Source organism: Podarcis melisellensis (genome assembly GCF_964234715.1).
Source record: "Podarcis melisellensis genome assembly, chromosome: 1".
NCBI lineage: Eukaryota > Metazoa > Chordata > Lepidosauria > Squamata > Lacertidae > Podarcis > Podarcis melisellensis.
The window spans coordinates 50,791,982-50,814,925 of record NC_138528.1 but is presented as its reverse complement, the minus strand read 5'-3'; the positions used below and the strand labels follow the sequence as shown (position 1 = coordinate 50,814,925).

At 46.1% G+C, this 22,944-nt stretch overlaps 1 long non-coding RNA gene across 1 annotated transcript; it reads left to right on the top strand.

The window, feature by feature from the left end:
• The first annotated feature begins 17,959 nt into the window (after positions 1-17,959).
• LOC309367849 lies at positions 17,960-22,371 on the top strand. The gene is made up of 3 exons (XR_014167380.1): positions 17,960-18,167; positions 18,433-18,486; positions 19,751-22,371. It is a non-coding gene; the product is annotated as an uncharacterized lncRNA (long non-coding RNA).
• Positions 22,372-22,944: the final 573 nt, after the last annotated feature.

Here is a 22,944-nt window from a genome sequence, read left to right as displayed (position 1 = left end):
AAACTAGCATAGCGGGGGTTGCACAGCCAGGAAATTTCAACTAGTCAGATGCAAGAGCTACTTGAAAACAATGGGTATGCTTTCTCCAACAGACGAAGCACTCTCTGCCTGTTCTGCTGCCCTTAGCAAACCCTCTTACTTTGCCGCCCCCAACACACACACACACACACACACATTATTCCCCTCTCCCAGTCACGTCAGGTCCCCTGAGATGGTGCAGCTTGTTCTCTTTCAAGTTCAGCCACAGGCTCTAAAGCAGGTTGTTGCACTTCCAGGGGAAAGCAAAGCTCTCTTGCTTCGAATCGATCCTTGCTCTTGACAGAGCTTTTGAAGATATCTCTGTCCTTTGAGGAGGACATGCTGCTGCCTCTATGGGTGCTTGAGTTGCAATCAATTGCTGAGTGCCACGCACTTCGAGGTCAGGGGCATTAGACTGAGCAGTCTCGCCTGCAGGCAGGGGCATCGCCTCCTGAAAGCAGGAGCGGAAAGCACTCCCTGGCATTTGCATCTTCTGGCTGCTAATCAGAACATGGTGGCCTAGCAAAACCACAGATTTTACAGAGTCCTCCCTGTAGTGAAAGAATAGATGTCCAAGAGGGTTCATCTGTAGTGTCTTACGACATCAATACAAGCATTTTAACCGTTTTGGGCACAGTCTAGAGCAGGGGGACCACACTTACAATGGTGTAGTAAAGTGGGAATGCTGCAGAGTGAGGCCCCATGATTTCTTTTATCAGCAGGAGTGGTGGCATCATGTGCTGGAGAGGTATTTGCCCATGTTGCCATCTTGCAGGGGATGGGGGTGGTTGAACGACAGGTCTGACCTGGCACATGAACCCTTTGTTAGGGAGGAGAGGCTCAAGCAGTGACTAGCTCAGGGCCATCACACCTAGTGAACCTCATGCATCAAGGCAGCTAGCATAGGTATGGAGTCTCCTTTGTAGGCCCTGCATTTCAAAATGGACCACTACACCACTAGCCATGCCTGCATTTGCACTGGAAGAAAAGCTTCCATTTCTATCATTGGAAGCTTTTCTTCCAATGTAGCCCCCAACCCCACATCAACCCCTGCCAGTCTGGATCAGTCTGGAAAGGTGCGTCCCCTCCTGCCCATTCCACCACGGTCCCAATCTGATCACCCCACACACTTACTTCTTTAAAAACCATTAGCATCTCCAAGTATATAGGCAAATAGGAACCAAAGTGGACTTGGAAGGGACCTTGTGAGCATCGGCTTTGAATCTAGCCCTGAGATTGGCTAGTGTGTTGATACTGGGTGATTGTATGAGCAGGACAGCACTGCAGTGAGTAACCGTAGCCCTTCCATGGGCCATCAGTTGCAAGGATTCATTAAGGAAGGATCAGGACATCTGCTGAAGAATGCCCTGCAGAAGCCAATTACATTATTGCACAATGGAATTAAAGTGAAAGCAAGATCAGTGATCCACATTAAAGGAAGCCATTTGATACGGTCCCACGGCCAAGGCTGAGTTACAGGGTCAAGATGACTAGGCAAGAAGCACAGTGCGGGTGATTGATGATAACAACCCTCTACTATTCTATATGGCTTCTTCTTGTAGAGGCTAAAACCTGTGTGCATGCCCTAGAGCAGGGATGTCCATCTGGTCAATCGCAATCTACCGGTCGATCGCGGGGCATTCCTGATGTTTGTGTGATCCCGATAGGTCCCCTCCCCCCCAAAAAAAGCTCAACAACTTTGCTGAAGCCTCTCCAGAAGTAGTTCCACAACTGTGGGTCTCCCTCTCCAAAAAAAGTTCAACAACTTTGGTCAACCCAATGAGTTGCCAGTGTTTTTATAGTGAGATCTACGTCTCTTGGGAGTTGGACATCCCTACCCTAGAGTAATGACAAAGGTCACCCCTGGTCTCTGTTGGGCGTTCCCGCTTCATAGAATCATCTGGCTGGCTTCTCTTGGAAACTGGATGCTGGGCTAGATGGACCTTCTTACATCAGTGGTGGGGAAGCTGTGGACCTCCAGAAGATGTTGGACCCCAGCACCGATCAGCCACAGCCGGCAGAGCCAACAGATAGGTGTGGTGGGAGCTACCACTGATTTTTGTTCTGTATGTACAAGCAGAAGAAGAATGTGGGCTGTCGTTGCACATGCACACTACCCACAATTCATATGGACCTCCATAGCAACTATGATACATAGCAACATAGCATTTTGATGATGCTTTTGGTGTGGCAAGTTGGATCAGCATGGGCATGTTGGGGAGTCATTTCAGTGTCCACTCCCAAGATCGCACCTTGCTCTGGAGGTCCTCCAAAACCAGAACATCAACAAATATAGTTGTGCAAGCATTTGGCTTTGAGCAATGATGGTGGTGGTTGTTTTCAGCCCTGTTGCCCACTAAGGATACCACAGATTGGGACTCTGCAACATATCATCATGTCATGAAATCTAAAGCTGAGACTAGGTTTGTAAATATATACATAATTGGCAAGCTGAGATCTAAAAATGACTTTCCAGTTATTTCAATAATATCATTGTGACAGTGTGCTAGAATTATTTTTAAAAGTGTGGAGATGGAAAGGAGGAGATGGAAAGAGGGTTCCCCCTCCTATAAACACACAGTGAATGAATATGCAAAGAAGAAACACGGAAAGGGTCTTCCTCTCACAAACTCTCAGTTTCATGCAAAGGATCTGTAAAGAAAGTCCTATTTATACATCTATTTGAATTTAAGAAGATTGATCACAGGCTTGCTCTGGAGCCCTGCTGCAGCCTGTTAAGTCTCTCTCCTCCACGCAATGGAGCATTATAAATCAGAAACTCCTTTGGTGTTTTCCAAGGAATGCAGGGAGAGAGGCAGTTTTGCCTGCTGCTGTCTTCAGGGCACCTGCTGTTTGTATCATCTCTAACTAGCTTCCTGAGCGGAGTGAGTGGGCGGTTCTTGTTCCTGCAATAATCCATGTTTCCCAACAGGAGAGAGACAAGTGCAGAGCCTGTCTTAAAAGCCGCATGGAGGATAAACAAACAGCCCCCTGCCTCTCCCTTCTTGCTGGGAACAGGACTGCCTGCGCCACGCAGCCTGCAATACAGCAGCAACGCAGAGGAAAGCGAGGTGCAGAGACCCGGTGAGCCCAAACGATGCTCCTGTTGGCAACACACACCAGAAGCATATTGAGTTGGCAAGGTGACATCTCCCCCCTCCTCTTCCCGCAGCACCCTGCCACCACACAGCCCATCCTCCCAAGCCTTGGCACAAAGATGCAGAAGCTTATGAGAAGAAGGCACCATGCCGCACTCACTTAGGCTCTCTGCCTCCATTGTAGCTAGATGGCCACTTGTGGAATGCAATCCGGCGTGTATTTCTGCAAATGGGGAGCCTGTGTCACCACCAAGGCAGCAGGCTTTGGTTCACACACTGTGTTAAGTTGTGGGTGAACATATCAGATGACACAGCGATTCTCCAAACAGCTCTTGTTTATTCACAGGTCAGAACAGAACTGAACTGAAGGGTTCAGCCAGCCAGCCTGCTTATATAGAGCTCCAGTACAACGTAACTGTAACAACTTTCTGTAACTATCCAATCACTGAACATCACTTTCAATCCCTTATTTGCATATGTGGACCTGAGTGAAAACTATCTACAGTATCCCCCTGGTGGCCCAGGGTGAGAACTTCAGTACATAACACACTGAAAGCCAGGTTGAGACTTGGCAGCAGGGCTATGTGGCGGCAGAAGGGAATCATCCATTCATCCTGTCTCTGGCTGCTGCCAACCTCCATGTCTGAAGGTTTGAACAGGGCCCATCTACGTATAGGTTGCACACGGGCGAGTTCTCTTCAGCATCATTGGAATCCCACGAAAAGCCAAGGCTCATGACTATAAAGTCTATCCATGTACAGTTTACACGTTAAGAACATAACATAAGGACAGATGCGGAGCCTGTTGGATCATGTCAGTGGACCATTTAGTCCAGCATCTTGTCCTAACAGTGGCCAAGCAGGTGCCTGTGGGAAACCCACAAGCAGGATCCAGAGCACTCTCCTTTCGGAAGTTTCCAGAAACTGATATTCGGACGCATACTTCCTCCAACCATGGAGGCAGCGCTTAGCCATCATGGCTGGTAGCCTGATCCTCCATGAATATGTTTAATCCTCTTTTAAAGCTATCCATACAGAGTGCCAGCAAATTTGATGAAAGCAAGAAGGTCCACAGTCTCACCTCTCTGAGGTGATAGGCAGGGTAGGTGCTGAGGCCCAGTCAGCTTCGCTACCTTTGCGGGGGGGGGGGGAGGTAGCCTCCATAAAGGCTGTTTTCAGAGTCAGACCTTCAATAGAATACATAGGGGTTGGGAGAAGTGACGGTGGGCATGTTTCAGATTCACCACATGCATTCATGCACTCACTGAATGCCTGAATGGGGTTAAAAATACAACGCAGATCTGGAGGCAACAGAAAGGAAGGATGTGTATCGGGAAAATCTGCTGGCTGAGGAAGGGTAAGATGAAGCAGACAGGTGCTGTGTAAAGAAGGGGGTGGCAGAACATATGTGGGGTTGGGATCTGAGTGCTTTTAGAGCAGGAAGTCTGATTATCCCCACCCCCTGCCTTCCCTCATCAGCTTCTGCTCCCAAAGGCCTGTCAAGGCTTAGATGTTGCTTTCATCCTGCCATGTCAGCCCATTAACCTTGCCTCAGGCCGGAGGCGTGTTCTGTAGCAGGCGCTCTCTAGGGCTCACCACCAAGGGCGCCCTGTCCTCCACCGCTCTCCCTGCAAAGGCAGGAGAACTGCCGGGGTTTCTTTTTCTGCCAGGAAAGGTCACAAAGGTCAGTCCCGGGAGGATGTGTTCTTTCGCTGAATCTTCATTTTGCCCACAGTACCTGTGGTGTGGTAAATCACTGTCACTGTATACATTACTTTTGTGACATATACAGTGGAACCTCAGGTTACGTACCATCCTTACAAAAGCTTTGGGTAGGTGCTCCTGGTAGCGAACTTTGCCCTGGGATGCAAGCGGAAGTCGCGCGCCAGCAGCGCAGCTGCAACAGGAGGCCCCATTAGCAAAAGCGTGCCTCAGGTTATAAACGTTTTCAGGTTAAGAACAGACCTCCGGAATGAATTAAGTTCGTAACTGGAGGTACCACTTTATGTGTGGGCGGGCACACATGTACATTACACAAATGCTCATAAAACCATGCATGCTGTACATGTATGTTTCTGGCCCCAGGTTGATCATCTCTCCCAGCAAGAATTTATAAAGGGTGGCAAATGGCTGCAGAAGTAAACACACTGGATCCAGCAGAACAGCTTTCCTGATGCGACATAATGCCATGAGACATATAGGGCGGACTCAAGCCAGTGAGGTGCAATGGTTAGAGTGCTGGACTAGGATATGGAACAGTGTTCAAATCCCCACTTGATCATGAAGTCCCCTGGGTGAAATTAGGCCAGGCGCAGTCTCTCAGCTTAACTAGTGGCGTAGCGTGGGGGGTGCAGGGGGGGCCGGGCGCAACATCTGGGGTTAGGGTTAGGGGGCGCAAGTCCACGGGTTAGGGGGCACAAGTCCACGGGTTAGGGGGTGCAAATTACTTGCCTTGCCCCGGGTGCTGACAACCCACGCTACGCCACTGAGCTTAACTTACCTCACAGTGTTGTGAGGGCTATAGAGAAGGGGTAGAATCATGCACCCTACCTTGGGCTCCTCAGACAAAAGGTACAATATAACTGTAAAACATAAATAATGACTAGAAAGAACTTGGCTCAAGTGAGCCCTTCCCCAATGGCTCTTCCATGGGCCTGACCCCTTGGAACAAGCTACATTTCACAGGGAATGCATTGCTTGCATTTTTGTTTTGTTTGTTTTTAAAAACAACACCTATGGAGAAGAGAGGTGTGTGAAATTGTAGTCAAACATGCAAGAGTGCTAATTAGGGCATGAAGGGGTTAAGAAGGCAGAGTTTTGTTCCTAGACTCATCTAGGTCATGCCCCCTTTTCTGCCATGAGGGAGGAAGTGAATCTGCTTTTCTTCCTTTCACTCACTCTCTTCTAGCCATGAATCCGACCCGGGATGTTCAGACCGCATGCTTGAAACTATATTTTGTATTTTGCACCCAAGAGTATTCAACCTGTGTTCCCTTGCTGCTGCATGGATTAACGCACAAGCCAGACCTTTGGATTTAGTAGGTAAAGCATGTTAAATTTACTTAACAGTGTGTGCTCTGTTCATTGCAGGGAGGGGGCAGGGTCAAGCATTTTCAAGCAAACTAAATGGGATATGAAAAGGGTTTGATGACCTATATTCCATTCTATACTGCTGCATAATTCTGAGAGTGTTTTTAGTTCTGCTGGGGGCTGTCTCCTGCTGGAGAGCGTGCAGAGCTCAGTGTTTATAATCTAGGTGCCCAGTCGATTCTTTTGTTAATTACCCACACATCTATTTTCTACCTCCACAAGAGGGTAATTAGCACAAGGACAGTTGGGAAGGAGGGTGAAGTTCCCTTCTCCTGCTGTTCTCCTGACAAAATCCACCACCTTCTGCACTCCACCAAAACAGCTGTTTGGAGGAAAGATGTTCTTGGTGCACCTTCCTTCCTTACCGTACACAGCATATAGAAGCCTGAACAGGCAGGGAAGTAAGAACATAAGAAGAGCTCTGCTGTCTCAGGCCAGAGGCCACGCAGGTGCCGGTGGGAAACCCCCAGGCAGGGCCAGAACACCACAGTCCTCTCCCTCCCTGTAGTTTCCAGCAACTGGTAATGAGAAGCACTCTGTCACCAACAGTAGAACATAGCCATCAGAGTTAGAAACCACAAATTTGCCCAGCGTTCTTTTAATCAAGGTGGTGGCCCTCACTGCCTCTTGGGCAGCAAATGGAAAGCGATTTTCCATTGGGGGGCCATAGCACAAGGGAGGGAGTTTCCCCATCCTTGCACACTGCAAACCTGATCTTGATTAAGCCCCTGCTCCCATGCAAGCTTATATATAAAAAGACACTTCCAACGTGATGGAACATTTAGGCTGCAGTCTTGTACACAATTACCTGGGGGGAATAAAGCTTCTGAGTTGACGTGCCTAGGATTGTGCGGTCATCATAACTCATAATTCACCCTTAATTCGCCCTGATTCATCCTTTGACCTTTCACTGTCCTTCCTTTGTTGCCCTTTCACTATTGTAACCTCCTTTGGGCAGGCAGGGATCTCAATATTTCTCTTTTTCTCATTGTTTTTTGTGATCTGTAAAATACTTAGCACTGTGTAAACTATAAGTTCTCCACTGGAACCCAGTTCTGTGAATATGTACTAAACAAAGTGCCACATTCCAGCAATTCTGCTCAATTCTTCCATCCCCACCTACGCAGGATCTACGCTGGGATGAAAGCAACCTGCCCACTGTCCCAGCATGCTGGCTTTTGATTTATTAGCTGGCCAGAGCCTGGTAAAATTAAACAGGGCCTTCCTTTGCTTGGTGGGGGTCAGCCATCCAGACGCTGTTGGTTTATTTTGCAGGCGATGATTTTACGCCTGCCACACACGCCTTAATTAACAGCTCAGAGGATGTGGGGTGAGGGAGAGATGTAATGAGCGTTCCCTTTGCATATCAAAAGGCAGCATCATTAGCATCCCAGCACTTGCTGGATCTGCTGGGATGGAAAAGGGTCACATGCAGAAAAACCTGTGGCTCAGATTGACAGCCCAGGCTCAAGTGGATGAAATACCAGAGCCAGATGGAAAGATGGGGCTTGATGTTGTGGGGGAGGGCGAGGAAGCACACCAGAGTGTTTGTAGTTGTGGCAGACCCACAGAAAGCTAGATGTAGCAATACAGGGGCCAATGATATCTTTTATTCGACCTCCAAGCTGAAGGACTCCTCTGCTATTTATCAGGTGCAGGTGTTTATCAGGCACAGGAAGCTACAGTTATACCAGGCTGCTATGTGGGACTAGTTGACAAAATGCATCTCACTAGTCCTTAAACAGCTTCAATTATTCTTAGGTATTTATGGGCATATTCAAAGTGCAGGCGCTTACCTGTAAAGCCCTATCCAGCCTGGTTTCTGAGTAACCAAAAGATCTCCTTTTCTCCCACAAACTGGCCTGCATGCTAAGGTCAGTTTCAGAGGCCCTCCACTGCCCCTTTCTGGCCGTCACTGTCCTTGGTCTCATGTGCCCACCTTGCCATTTAATTTGATTGGCTCTGGGGGCCCTTGCGGTGCTGCTGACAGGTGTCATCATTCCATCATATGTAGTGTTAAAGATGACATTGACTAAAATTGTACGATTGTCCGCAGTCAATTGGATTAGACAGCAGGGAGGGCAAGTGAGGGCAGGGGGTGGCAGGAAAGGAAGAAGAAAATGGAATGGAGAAGAACAGTACAGAAATAACAGGAGCATGTTTACAGTAAAGGCCAACAATTGCCCCAAACTGGAAAACCTTTGGGGCAGAGAAAGGATCACAAAAAGGAAGCAAGTAGTCACAGTTCATCCTGGTTTTAAATTATTATTTAAAAGCACCCAGCAGCTTGGTGACCCTGTCCTCGTGCATGCTTACAGATGGCAAAAGATGGCAGCGATGAGCAGAGTAGAGGCTGGTCTGCAGCTGCATTTGACAAATTCTCCCCATGGTGGCTTTGCTGAGCACTCTTGCCACTGGCCCTCCTTGTTGGTGTGAATGTCAGCACATGAAAAGGTTCAGTCGGTGTGTTTCCACTTGATATTTAAGTCCCCCTCCCCACCCCGGAGTTATCAGATTCGGACCAGGCTAATAGTGGTAATGTGTCTACCTTTGCAACAGATCACAGATTGGATGGCAACTGTCTCCCACAAGAGGCTCAAAGCTGAGCAGTGACAGTGCAGATTTTTCTTGTGCTACTGATACCATATGCTCTTGTAAAATGTTTGCACCCAGAGGGCTTTGGAAATGCTCTTGCCTGCCCAGAGAGATAAAGTGTCCCTTTGGTTCCATCTCCTTGTAAAGGAGCACTGAAAATCCGGGCAATAGGTCCCTCACACACAAGGATTTTTTTTTTTTTTTACTGTTTTTAATTAAATATACAGCTTTCAAAAACAAGATCTGCCCAGACAGAGTTCTTGGCTGTTCATACCACAAGGCTGGCATGGTCATAGTCCTCTGGCTATGGCCTAAGCATTCAAAAGCTGCCAACAGGTGTGCCCGCTTCGGATGGAATCAGACCTCAGCTATAGGACCCAGCCAAGTCCTTCATGGGTTATAGGTTCATGGTGTGACTTTGCAGCTGATGGCTTTGTGCTGGGAAAGCTGGTATTACTATCTCGTATTATTTCCCTGCTCTCTTCCCTGGGTTATGGTGGAATAGTATTCCCACGTCTATTGGTCAACAGAAAATAAAGGTAGGAAGCTTTGTTCCCTCCCCCCTGAAAAGCCAGTCCTATTGAGCATCTTATGATGTCACAACTGTGCCTCTAAATCCAATCTGAGAGTTTATGTGTCCATCCCGAAGAATGAAAGGAAATTGCAGGCTCAGAAATCCAACAACAAAGGTGACATTTCTGCCACCCCTTCTTCCTTTCTCACACACCCCCCACCCCATTACCACCACGCCTTCCATTTCCTCCTTCTTGCCACCTGCCTGGAATTAGGCCAAGGCACCAGGTTGCTGGCCTGTGCCCTAGATCTACAGCACTGGTCCAACTACCGGTAGTTGGTTGGGATGGTGGTGGCCTGATCTAAGATGGGTCACAACATGGTGGACTTGTAAAAGACTAAAAGAGTATTGGGAAATGATCCTTAATGAATTGGAAAAAATGTTTAAAACTACTTACCCCCCCCCCAAAAAAAACAGAGTCCTTTCTGCTGGGGATAATTCAGACTGAAATTCCCAGGTGTCAAAAAAGGTTATTTATGTATGCTACTACTGTGGCCCATGTTCAGTTAGCCCAAAAATGGAAAACGAGTGAGATCCCAACTAAAGAAGAATGGCAACTTAAGTTGACAGAATATGCACAACTCGCAGACTTAACAAATAGAACAAGAGAACAAGAAAATCATACGTTTAAAGACAATTGGAAAACGTTTATTGAATATATGGGAAATAATTCTATACAGATGAAAATGCTGGCAGCATTAAGATAAATTCAACAGTGTAAATAAGTTTTGATGGATGCAATAATGGAATACTGAATGGTATAGGTTTTGTAAAATATGCAGGGATTTATGTAAAATGAACCATGGAAAGAGAAGAAGGGAAGTCAGTGATATCTTAGGGATGGAAAATGAGTATTTTAAATTGTAAAACAGAAAATATATATACTGTATACAACAACAGCACCATCACACAAATACATTGCAGAAGAAGAAATGGGTCCCCAAATGGATTTTTAGCTTAAAAGTAGGTCCTGGATCTGCAAAAGACTACTGTCCTACAGTATACAGCAAGCAATGTCTGTCTCTTTCAGGGATGTGTTCCTGACAAGTCCTGGACTTTTTCAGAAACTGAGGGCTAATCCACACTTACCTTTTGACTCACACTTTCTATGTGACAAGGACACATAGCAATGCCCTGCCTAAGTAACCATTTTAAATAGTTACAGCTCACCAGCTTGAATAGTGTTGATCGGGTTCTTCTATTATTATTTTTAATGTCAGAATATTTTAATTGCATTTCCTTGGGGAAATGCATCTCCATCTAATCCAGCTCTTAATTAACCCAGCGCACCCCAAAGAGGGTCTATAACCACTTGTAAATTAAATATGAAAAGAATTATTTATCTAGGAACAGCCGCCTAATGACTTAGGCTCTGCCACTTATCTTTGCTAATGATGATGGATCAGGAAGAAAAAATGTGCAGGAGGAGGAGTGCATGTCTCCTTCTCTTGGCTGTCTCTCGGCAGGGGTTACCATGCTGCCAGGATGTCAACAGGACTTTTGCGTAAAATGCAATGCAAAGAGACAATTAAGGGACAGAGGAACACTGGCCATGTGCCTGAAAGAGGCAGATCTGGAATAAGCCAGCACCACTAATAGCTTGGGACATTCAAGAGGGGTCAAAAGTCACAAACTCTGAATTCCAGCAGCCTGAATAATTGTAGAACAGAGTGGCAGAATCCTGAGGTGATACAGTGGACTATTGAAGACTGTAGGTGAGTGGAATAACACTTTTGAATTTTCCTACCTATGGAAACACAAGAAGAAGGGGACGGCAGAGGACGAGGTGGTTGGACAGTGTTCTCAAAGCTACCAGTGTGAGTTTGACCAAACTGCGGGAGGCAGTGGAAGACAGGAGTGCCTGGCGTGCTCTGGTCCATGGGGTCACAAAGAGTCGGACACGACTAAATGACTAAACAACAACCTATGGAAACTTCCCTGACTTATGTTTAAAAAACAAACCCTAGGCCTAGCCCATCAGGAAGAGAGGTTCTACTCCAGCATACTTCCTGTAGTGCTAAGTTTCCAAATGTGTTTTTAGCTAGGGAAGTGTTCCTAAATGTAACATCACACCTGCTGTTTGATGTGGTGCAGTTTGTTCTAACATCTCAGGACTGTTCTCCCTTATTTTGTTGCACACACAGGCCAAATCTTAACCCAAACCCTACCCTTTCCCCTCCTCAGTAACCCATGAATCCTCTATGAGGTATCTTAACCCTCACTGCTGTCCAAAGTAGATGATTTATTGTAGGTTATTCCCATGGGGGGGGCAGGGGCAAGCAGGACAAAAAGACGGGCTGTCACAAAAGCTTTGGGTAAACAACCTGGATTTCTGAAGCATCCTGCTCTGTAAGTAAGACAATGTTTTGATTCCAAAGCAAGCCCTGCAGAACTTCACAGCATCTCTGTATTGAGCCTTGCTCTGTTGCCTAGAAAATGATACAGTGGTGCCACGCAAGACGAACGCCTCGCAAGACGAAAAACCCGCTAGACGAAAGGGTTTTCCGTTTTGGAGGCGCTTCGCAAAACGAATTTCCCTATGGGCTTGCTTCACAAGAAGAAAGCCCATAGGGAAATCTCCGGGGACCTCTTTTAAATGCTAGCGGTGGGGAGCAAAGCCTTCCCCCCCCTCCGGCCTTCAGAAGAGGTCCAGGAAGGCCGGCGGGGGCGAAAGGCTTTGCTCCCCACAGCCAGCATTTTAAAAGCAGTCCGGGTAGCAGGGAAGCGCTTCCCGCTATCCCGGACGGCTTTTGAAGGCAGGCGGTGGGGAGCAAAGCCGGGCGATTTAAAAGCCTCCGAACGGCTTTTGAAGGCAGGCGGGGGGGGAGCAAAGACTTTTGCCCCCCGCCAGCCTTCAGAAGAGGTCCAGGACTGTCCCCGGACCTGGTCTGAAGGCGGTTTCCATAGGAACGCATTAATTGATTTTTAATGCATTCCTATGGGAAACCGTGCTTCGCAAGACGAAAAACTCGCAAGACGAAAAGACTTGCGGAACGAATTAATTTCGTCTTGCGAGGCACCACTGTACATAATTCCAGTTTTTCAACCATTTCTTGTTTCAGAGTGTTGATCGGAATAGCCTTCCAATTGCTGCTTCTGCTGTCTGTTGACCTTTGTACACCCAGATGGTCCAGATGTATATTTTGGAAAGGTTTGCCATTTGCTGTCCTGCAGGCCCCACTCTGATCCACATTTCAAAGCACTCTTATTGGTCTCACCTCATGCACAACTCTTTGTTCCTCAGCTGAATTTATACACTAAAAGAAGAAGACGACAGATAAAGGGAAAATATTAGTTGTTGAGGGAAACATAGCAACCCAGCAGGAATACAATATTCCCAGTGTAATAACCTATGCCTTATCTCATGTTGAGAGAGATAAACCCCAGGACTAGGTCAAGCTCAGAGTCGCTGGTTTGTGTGAAAGCAGAGACTGCTCACTATAATAGGAAATCATTTTGTGTCTGATAGGAGCCAGGGAGAAATGCCAGGTGCCTTTCAATCTTCCTTTCCCCAGGGCTCAGTGAAGGAGGTTGGGGACAGAGGCGGAGTGTGTATTCCTTTCAGCCTCTCCGAGCCAAGATGAAATGGAATCCGATCACAAATAAAACAGGCTGCCCGTCCATCTCCGGCCTAGATCTCTCATTACCATCCAATGAAAGGCCTAATGAAGTGCGTCTACGTGGCCGTGTCTCCACACAGAAGCCATACAGGTGAAGACCATTAATTACCAGTCACCACATCACCCACACCTGGTGGAGGGTGTCCAGGTCAGCACAACACATTTAGGTTGGTGGCTGGTGCTGACCTGATGAGCATGGGCAAAGACACATGGTAAGTAGCTCACTCATTGCTGCCACCAGGGGTCATAGCCCTAGGATGGGACGAATGGGTTCCTCTTCCCAACTCCTGCTGACTCAATTTAGATGTGTCATTTCCTTCTCAATCTCTCTTTCTTTCCCCTCTAACGTGGGAATAATGACCCTGACCCAGCTCCAAATAGAGTTACAAGGCTTGATTCATTAAAGCTAATAACGTTCCTTCAGGCACTTGAATCAGAGACGTTGGAGAAGATGAATGTATCACTGTAAGTGCTTTCTTTATGGAGATGTATAAAGTTACATGACTTCAAGCAGTTTGAGTTTTTTAAAAACAAAAAAGCATCAATACCAGCTAGTAACATCCCAGGGTTGGTGGAAACTGTCAGACTCAGCATGGGAGGGAGGGATACTTTTTGGCTGGCACCATCTGGCAGATGAAAACAACAATGACAACGACAGAGCACAACAGCAGATAAGTGGGATGTGATTTTTCAGGTAAGGTCTGTTCAACCTGGCACTTCTCCGCACCAAGACAAAAGTGCAGTGGGTCCTTATTCAAGAGATGTTTGCAAATGACGCAGCCTTGAGAGTGCACTCTGAGGAAGCTCTGCAGAGACTCATCAACCATTTTGCCCAAGCCTGAACAGAGTTTGGCCTTACCATCATCCTGACAAAGAACAACACCCACAGTCAGGACATCACCAGCACTCCACACCTCAGCATTGAGGTGACCACACGCTTGATGTGGTGGATGGTTTTGTCTACCTGGGTTCCACCATAATCAGCAACCTCTCCATCAACGCTGAGCTAGACAAGCATATTGGCAGCTACAGCAATGGCCCACCTCTCTGAAAGGGTATGAGAGAATGTGATGCTAACTTCCAATACCAAGATTAAGGTCCAACAGGATTGCCTGTTGAGCAAGCTGGTTTATGGAAGTGAGTTGTGGACAACTTACATCTGCCAGGAGTGATTCCTCAGTGCCTTCCACATGTGCTGTGTCAGGAAGATTTTGGCCATCACATGGCAGGACAGAATTTCAATCAAAGAAGTGCTTTCCCAAACCCACACTCCCAGTATGTTCTCAATATTGTCTTAGCGATGGCTCTGCTGGCTTGGTCATGACCACAGAATGGAAGATGACAGAATTCCCAAGGACATGCTGGTATTGGTCTCTACAGCCACAGCAGGAGCTGCAACCTTCCAACAATTTGACTTCACCTCCAAAGGAGCACTCCTCCATTGTCTCCCGAGACAGGTTGGTGCCAACTAACCAGCCAACGTTCTCCCAACTGAAGATTAGACACTGACACTTTTATTAGCAGCTCTAGTCTGGGCCATAGCTCCTGACTGAGGCTATCATGACAACTCATTGGTGTTCCTCAGTCCAAGTTCACAACAATCCAGAGCCATTTCCAGTTATAGCAACTTCCCCCTTTTCCCGCTAAGATGAATGCAAGTTGCTCAGCAGCTGCAGGGCTTGTTGAGAAGTGTGTGAGAACTCCCTATACCAATAGCTGGTCAACCTCGTTGTCCCTGGGGCCAGTTCTGACAATCCAATTTGCATTTTGAGAATATGGGTTGAGTTGACTGAAAATATTCAAAAGGCTCTGCTTGTGGTGAAATGATTGTGCAGCTGAGTCACTCTGAGCTCTCAACTCTACCCACAATGACTGTATAATAGGATAATATGGGCTGTTTTACAGAGTGGATTGGCAGGTAGTTTGAAAACATGGATTGAGTTGCAAGCTGCCATCAAACAAAGACTTTACGTCATGCTGAATTCCACAAACATTGCACAGGCTCACTGAACCATACTCTTGACGTACCAATCTGGCCATGTTGACTGGCCTCAATTAGTTCCTTTGATGGCTGCCAAAAGAAAGAAAGAGAAGAACAAATTGATGTTGTCAGTGCTAAGGCTCAATCACTGTTCAGCTGGAATGCACCAAAGCCAGGAAGTGCCAATGTTGAGGTCACCCAAGTTGTGCCAGTTTAAGGTCCACCTCCACTTCCACCCATATTGGAGGAGTCTATATGGCAGGAGTAGCCAATGTGGCTCTCTCCAGATGCTGATGCACTGCAGTGCCTATTATCCTAGACCATTGGTTATGCTGGTTGGGGCTGATGGGAGTTGTAGTCCAACATCTAAAGGACTCTGCATGGCCATTCCTGCTATAAGGCAATGAGAGGAGTGAATGTGTTCAAGTCCCATGCATAAATGCACATGATTATTCATTGCCAGAATGTTATTTTGGCTCTAAGTCTGTGCAACAGAGCTCATCTGTATCTACAAAACAGAAACTCATAATGCCGATTTAAAACACACAATGACACAAACATAAGTTATTAAGAATCCCTGTTCATCTGGCTGTAGAACTTAATGAGCATATTCCTAGCTTCTCTGTAGGCCTTACTGTCGCCCCTGTCACGGGGGCTGAGTGGATGACTAGAAGAGATAACAATCAATTTTTAATATTGCATATTTAAGCAGGCTTAGGCTCCAATCCATCACATCCTCTGGCTTTCCCCAAAATTAATCTTCAATAGCTTATTGAGAACTTCAGAAAATTAATATTGCAGCATTTTGCCTCAGGGTTGGCAGGGTGGGGGTGGGGGGGAGTCTGATTTCTTCTTTTCAGATAGGTACGTGTACAAGAAACAGAGGGAGACTTTCATTTGAAAATGCCTCTCTGGAAAGCTACGACAGTTTCCTGATTCCAAATGGAATCTTTAAAAAGCCATCAGCCACAAGTGTTGGAGCCAAAACATCTGTCAGTGCCGCATTGCGTGGTCTTCTCCTGGCAGGCACTGCTACCGAAATGGGTGAGATTGCTCATATCAGCAGGTGGGTAAAAGAGCCACATAGCAGATGTCATCCCTTGGTCTACCCAGACACTAATGGGCAGTATAATGGCCAAATGGCAATGGAGGCAGTGCGATCACTAATGAGGCCTGGGCATAACTCGTTCCAGCCGGCCCATCCATGAGATGGGTCACAAATGGAATCCCAGAGACTGGCCTTTTGGAGAGAGAGAAAAGTTTAGCAAACAGAACAGCTCTGACTTTATGACTTAGTGAGCTCTTCCAGACAACCTGTTTATTGAGCGTTTGTCCTGATTTGTTCATGTTATTCAGCTTATTGCAAGGGGGGCGGCACATCTGTGTGTGCATGGTAAAGGTGATCACCCCAGAAGGTATGGAATGGAAGCATAGTTGGATCAGAGAAACCTTGGCTCCTGTTTTAAGCAGGCCTGAGCGTCAGCTTTGAGGGTGGCAATGTTTCTGTCAGTGCCTGAGCTGGGCCAGAATGTGCTTGTTGAAATGCAGCTGCCATCAGAAAACATCCCACACACACACACACACACCCCTCTGGCTACTTCTACCTACCAGCCAGTAGAGGCCCATCTATGTGTTTCTTTCCTTTAGCAATGGAGCACACTCATTTAAGATGGAGCCCACACTAAGAGGCAGGTGTTGGGTATGAACAGTTAAGGTTATTGCCTTGGCTGGTCCACCAGGTTCCATCTTACGCATTTTAGCATCACAGAGTCAGCCTCTCGGGGGGAGTTTCTGCTCTTTCTCTCTCAGATGCTGAATTTGAACTCTTAAAAGGTGATCCTTCCTGTCTCCCTGCTGCCTCCGTCTGCCTCTCTTCTCTGTCTCTCGCTTCCTGACACGCTCAGCTCATGGGAGCATGAAGCACGTGCTCGCCATTAGATTTTAACACGTTTGTAACAAGCTCCGGGTATGTTATCTGCTCCAGTTTATTTTTGAGGCAGCTTGTCTCCAAGGCACACGAGAGATGACAGCCCTGCTTGGTGGAAGAAGTGCAGCCTGTCGGGTTGTGTGCTGAGGCAGAGCCTCACGTCTCTTCCAATCTCACTGTGGGGCGCAACAGGACTCGGGAACAAGAGCAGCTCTATGAGCTGTCCGGAGGGAAGCCCTGAGATTCCCTTTGGTGTCCCATTTGGCAGCGCTGCGGAGGGCAGGTCAGTTGGTGGCAGCTGCCCACTTGTGCCCTTAGACTTGCATTTGGAGGGGGGAGCTTGGGGGTGAGAGCAGGGCAGCTGGAGAAAGAACAACTGGCTTCCTGAGGGCCTGAGAGTATCTGGGAAACAGAGAAAACAATAGCACTGTGAATGGCCATATGTAGATTTCCTACAGGTCACAAAGAAATCTCTGCTCCTTGAAGAAAATGACAGCTAACCTCTTCTCAGAGCTGAGCCCTCAAGCGCCACCATGGTTCAATGCAGTTAAGCTCTCCAAACTGCCTTATCTATGTTGGGATGTGAATAGATGCTAGGAGAGGATATATTTGTTAGATGTTATCCTTCCTTCCTCACGTTTGTGAGTTCAACAGAGTGCCATCCCTTTGCAGCTTAAAAGGGAACCTTAGTTAGCCTAGTTTTAGCCTTTTAGTTTAAACAATCCAAGCTGCTTTAAGGCAGACTGGATTTTCCTGCTATAACAGTTAAACAAACCGTCTTGTAAAAAAAGTAAAAATAGCATTTACTTGTTGAATTGTGACACATACAGCAGCTTTGCTCAGGCAGGCTTAAAATGGTAATTCAGTTATTAATTCATTAATATATATGCTAATTAAAAATTACTAACTTACACATACTGAGGTAGATTTGTCTTTTAAAAATAAACAACATGGAAGGCAAACAACGTGACTTGCCAGGTGGCAACACTAGAAGCTGCTGGCAATTTGCATCCGGAGATTCATATGATTCGTTACTGTTGTATTTGTATCAAAATATTCTCATTTGTAAAACTGTCTTCAGGTGTCAAAAAATAGCTTACATTTTGACAAATAATGAGCTTTTTCTCACTCACCTCCTTCTTTCTATTTCTCTAGCTTTTCCAAACTCGTCTGTGAAACCATAAACAAGGTATTAAAATAATGAAAGTTAGGTTGGAAGTTCTCAGGAGTCACATACACCAGCCAACTGAACTCTCAACTGGGAGGTTTGTCATTAGGCCTAATTATATTTCCCAGCTCCTTTGGTTTTCCTGGTTTCCTGGTGACCTCCCTGGTTGTTGAGTTGGGCACCCCTGGTTCCCCCCCTCCAGGGGGGGAGGCGATGTTGGCGGCATGGGGACCCGCCAGGCAGCGCTGGTGGTGCTGGTGGTCCTCAGGAGCTCTGCAGCCATGGCGATCGCCATCTTGCCTCACTGGACGTCCATCTTCTGGATAATCTTCTGAGGGGTTTTGTTTTGTTTTATCCCCCAGGACCTGGACCATACCAGAAGTGGTGAGACTTGTCTTCCCTTAGAACTCCTGAATGTAAGTACTGCACAGGAAGACACCTCTGAAAATAGGATGCTGGATAAACAAGAGCAAGGATGTGAGAGATTGGGTTTACTGAACAAATATTTGGGGGCAAGGTTGTTTCAGACAGTCTCATGGGCTTCCTCATTAAATAGACTCCACAGTGAAGATCAAGGGGTCAGGGAGCTTGTAGCTGCAACAGAAATTGGATTGTGTGGAGCCAAATTGACTGAAGATAATCTTCTGCCTAGAGGCTGTCACCCTAGGCCAGGTCAATGTGCTTGTTAAAATCCAGCTGCCATCAGAGGACATCCCTCATTACAATCCTGGTAGCTAGGATGTTCTTGCCTATAGACAGAAAGGGGAATGTGCAAGAGATGGAGGATGAATGAAGCTGAAATGGTGGTGTTGAAATCAATAAGGTGCAGTGATTATCCCTTATAGTGCCATGCCAGGAAGATCTCAGTTGTCCTAATAGGTATTCACTCTGACACAGCCCAGCCCTTTACCCAGACCAACAAATTGGCCACAATCTTCTCCTCTTGAGACAGTGAATAAAATGCGTCCCTCCCTAACATAACCATTCACCCATGTGTCTGCTTGCTGCTAGGCACCTAGAGGCAGAGAGAAATGGGTTGGATGCTACCACCTCTTCAGAGAGCTGTAAAATAAAATGCTCTTCTAGACATTTGCTGGTCACAAGTTTTAAAGGAGTTCTGTAAGCTCATGTTTTAAATCTGCAGTCTTAGGTCACCTCCAGACTATGAGCATTTTGTAGGAGAGACTCAAGCACATGCTGGGTATTTAGGTGTGCAAAACTAAAATGTATTAAGGTAATCTGTTGCCTTGGCACAACAAAAACACTTTTTTCTCTCTTTTTGAAACTGGACTTTTTGCTGTTAGGAAAGTGGCAGGAAAATGCTATGAAAAAAGTGTGGGTAGAACAAATGATTAACAGGAATGCATATAACCATGACACAACCAAATCTAGACGAATTCAGGGTGGATGCCGATGGTTGTACCATCAGAATGTATGCTCAGTAACGACTGGACATAGCCTAACCTCTACATAGGTTTTCTGGAAGGAAATAAGAATGAATGCTCAATGAAAAGGTCACCTGGAGGAGCCCTTATTTTATCTTGTTGTTATATTTTAATTGTTTTGATGCTATTATTGTACAAATGCTTTTTTTAAATGAAGGGCTTGATAGAAATGCATTTAATGAATAAATAAAATGTGGTTTCTCCCAGACACCTCATTGACTTCTTCTTCCCATAGGCCTACTTCATTCACCACAGTCTTCTGAGTGCAGGGGAAGAGAGAGAAAATCTGCTCAGCGAATTTAGGAAGGTTATCCCATCAATATTTTCACCATAATTGTTGAGGGGAGGGGGACAAAGACCAAAAGGAGCCAGGAGATATTCTAAATGGGACAGAGTCTTAATCCCAAATGGGACTGCCGTCACCTTTCTCTTGGCACCATTAGAGTGATGAGCTCCCCAGTGTGACTTATCAATCCTTCGTGTTAATAGACTCCTCGTCAGTTCAGCACCTCTGTGAACTTCCTCCTGCTCATTGCCTTCCCTGCCGTGCCAACAAGTGCAATAAACCCAATGTAATAGCATCTCGGGCCATACACTTTATATCACACCTAATCAAATCATTCGCATGGTTTCCCCACTCTGTCTTTCATTCCCGTTTGCTGACAGAAAATGTGTGAAACTGTTTCACACAGTAGCTTCTGTGACCCCAGCTTAGCACTGTGTAGCCTTGGGATCCAGCTGGATTCTAACCTAAGATTCTCCTTCTCGAAACGACACCCTAGAACAAGACACAACTTGGTGTGAGACATCATAAATCTTATTTTCTCAGCGCACGCACCCCGAGGCCCGGCTGTGTCACAAGGATGCAGGCAAAGGCGATGAATGTGTGTTTCATTTTGAAAGAACAGATTTGGCAAAACTCTGGACTGGAAGCAATGGGAGCTCCCCCCAAACCCCCACTGAGCCTAACTGCATCAACAAGAGAGGAGCAGTTTTCATCAGGAAGGTGGGGTGGGAGCAGAGTAGACTTCCCAGTGAAAATTGCACCCAGAAGTAAATGTTTAAAACATCCCTTGCTGCTAGCCACCCCATTCATGTTACATGAATAGTTTGACCACAAATATGTGCATTGATGACTATTACTATTTTTAACATGGTTTATCATTTGCCTTTCCATCAGGGAAAAAAAAACATTTCAATGCAGCATATAAAAATATGCAAATAAATACAATAAGGACAGTGTTGGTTATATTCAGGGTAGCTCCATTGTTACATCAAGGGAAGTAAATAGAATGCATTGAAGAAGCTCTGTGGTATATTTCATAAGGGGGACTTGATTAGATTGGCAGGATGTGGTGTAGATATTGGTACCAGAATTGCAGATTCAGCCTTACCTTTCAGTTGGAATGGCCCTGGACTGATGATAAAGAGGTGATGAAAGCCATGTGGAAACCAGAGTGTACACACACACACCCTCCTGAGACCATAATCAGATCTTTATTACAATGAATTCCTATTGAATTCACAAGAGCTCAACACTTCAGCAAAGAGCTGTCATCTGCCAAGTGTCCAATTTGTTCTCTTGGCTGTAGAATCTCTCATCCTAATGAAATGATTAGTATTTGCCATTTCATCCTGTAACAGGTAGAGCCTTTCATACACTTTGGGGCTCAGCCACACTTCCGCTTGTCGCATGGGTCCGAGTGGTCTTTCCCCTGGAAAATCTACTGTTTGGCGCTAAATTGGAATGAATAGCAGTCCACAGAAAACCCTATTGCCGTTAGTTCTGATTCAGTGCTAAACTGCAGGTTTTCCTGGGCAGAATCGGTAGGGCAAACAAAAGTGTGGATGAGCCCTTGGATTGGTTTATTGGTACAGACCATTGACTACCCATTCACTGGAGAGCTAGAGTCCATATAGCTGCTGGATCTCAGTAGCCAACCATGTATTGAAGGTCTCTTGCAAAAATGGATAAGAATGTTCCTTCATGCCTTCAAAGGTTCTCAAAGAGTATTACCACCACAATGAAAACAGATCAGGATGATGAGAAAATAACAGAATAAGGGTGCTTCACTAGTTTCTTCACTTAGTGGGGTGAGATCTCAAATCATGCAGAATAAGTTTTTGAAACTATTCTGTTTAGTGGTACTGTTGTTCCCCACATCTACCCTGTCATTTTGCTGTGGTGTAGAGCTATTAGTGATTTACAATAAAGGAGAAAGAGGTCACAGTTGGGCTTCCTTCCCTTCCCTCTCCTCTGGTGAGGACTGCCCCCTCTCGGTTTACTTGCCTTGTAGCTCATCCTTTGTGGAGGAGCATTTTAGCCTCACAGTACTCTTGCGTTGGCATCCGTCTGTCTCAGGAGCTTTTGAAGGAGTGTGGCTTTGTGGGTGAAGTCAAATTGTTGGAAGGCACCTGCTGTGGCTGTAGAGAGCAATACAGGAGAGACATGTTTTGTTGCAGCTGAGGCAGATGAAGGAGTCTGTTTCTGCGGCTACACATGCACCATGGTGTTTCTTCTCTCCTACTCTTGTGCAGGGATGAATGAGTCTGTTGGTTCCAATTTCTCTTATTTTTCCAGTCTTAAATTCATATTTCCACATTTCTGCATCAGTTTGCAATATTGTGAAAGTTTAACAGTCTTCTAATTGTGTTTCATTTCGTGTGTTGTTTCAGAAAGTGCAGATTAGGGGGTTTCGTATTAAAATGTTGACCAAAATAATTTTCTCCCTCATCCTTGCTCTTTTGAAAGAGATGAAGCTGGAAGCCCAGAGCAAAACTTTACAGCTGGGCTTTACAGCTCAGGAGGCATTTGGACCTGGGTTTCCCATGCCCAAGTACACATTCTAAGTACAAAAGCACACTGGCCCTCAGTTTTGCTGCGATGCGTTTTGAGCAATCACTCTGATGCAATTTTCAAAAGACAGCTCTACAGAATAAAAGCGAGTGAAGGCACATGCAGGAGTGAGAGTAGGGATGGGGTAGGGGGTGGGTAGCATAATTGTTTCACACTTGATATAGCTTTATTCCTGCTTCAAATATTTATAAGAACCCTTCATCTAGTATTTATAACATCCTGATTATTCTGATCATAAATTACTGACAGGGTGGCCTTCCCACTGAGTTGAAGTGATGATGTTTGTGGGCTGCTGGAATCTTCCTTCAGATCTAAATAAGGAGGAGATGTTGCACGCAGTCCTTGACCCATTAATAGACCTGGAATGAATGGGCCACAAAGGGAAGAACTCACCTCACTTATTTCTTCTTCCTGTATTAGCAGCAGCAGCAGTGTTCATTTGATTTCTTGCCCGCCCTTCACCATAATATTCCAGGGCTGCTTAAAGTAAATTACAGTCACAAGAACAGGGTGGGTCCTAAATATATATACATTTCAGGGGTCAAAGGCCAGGATAAAAAGGTGGACCTATA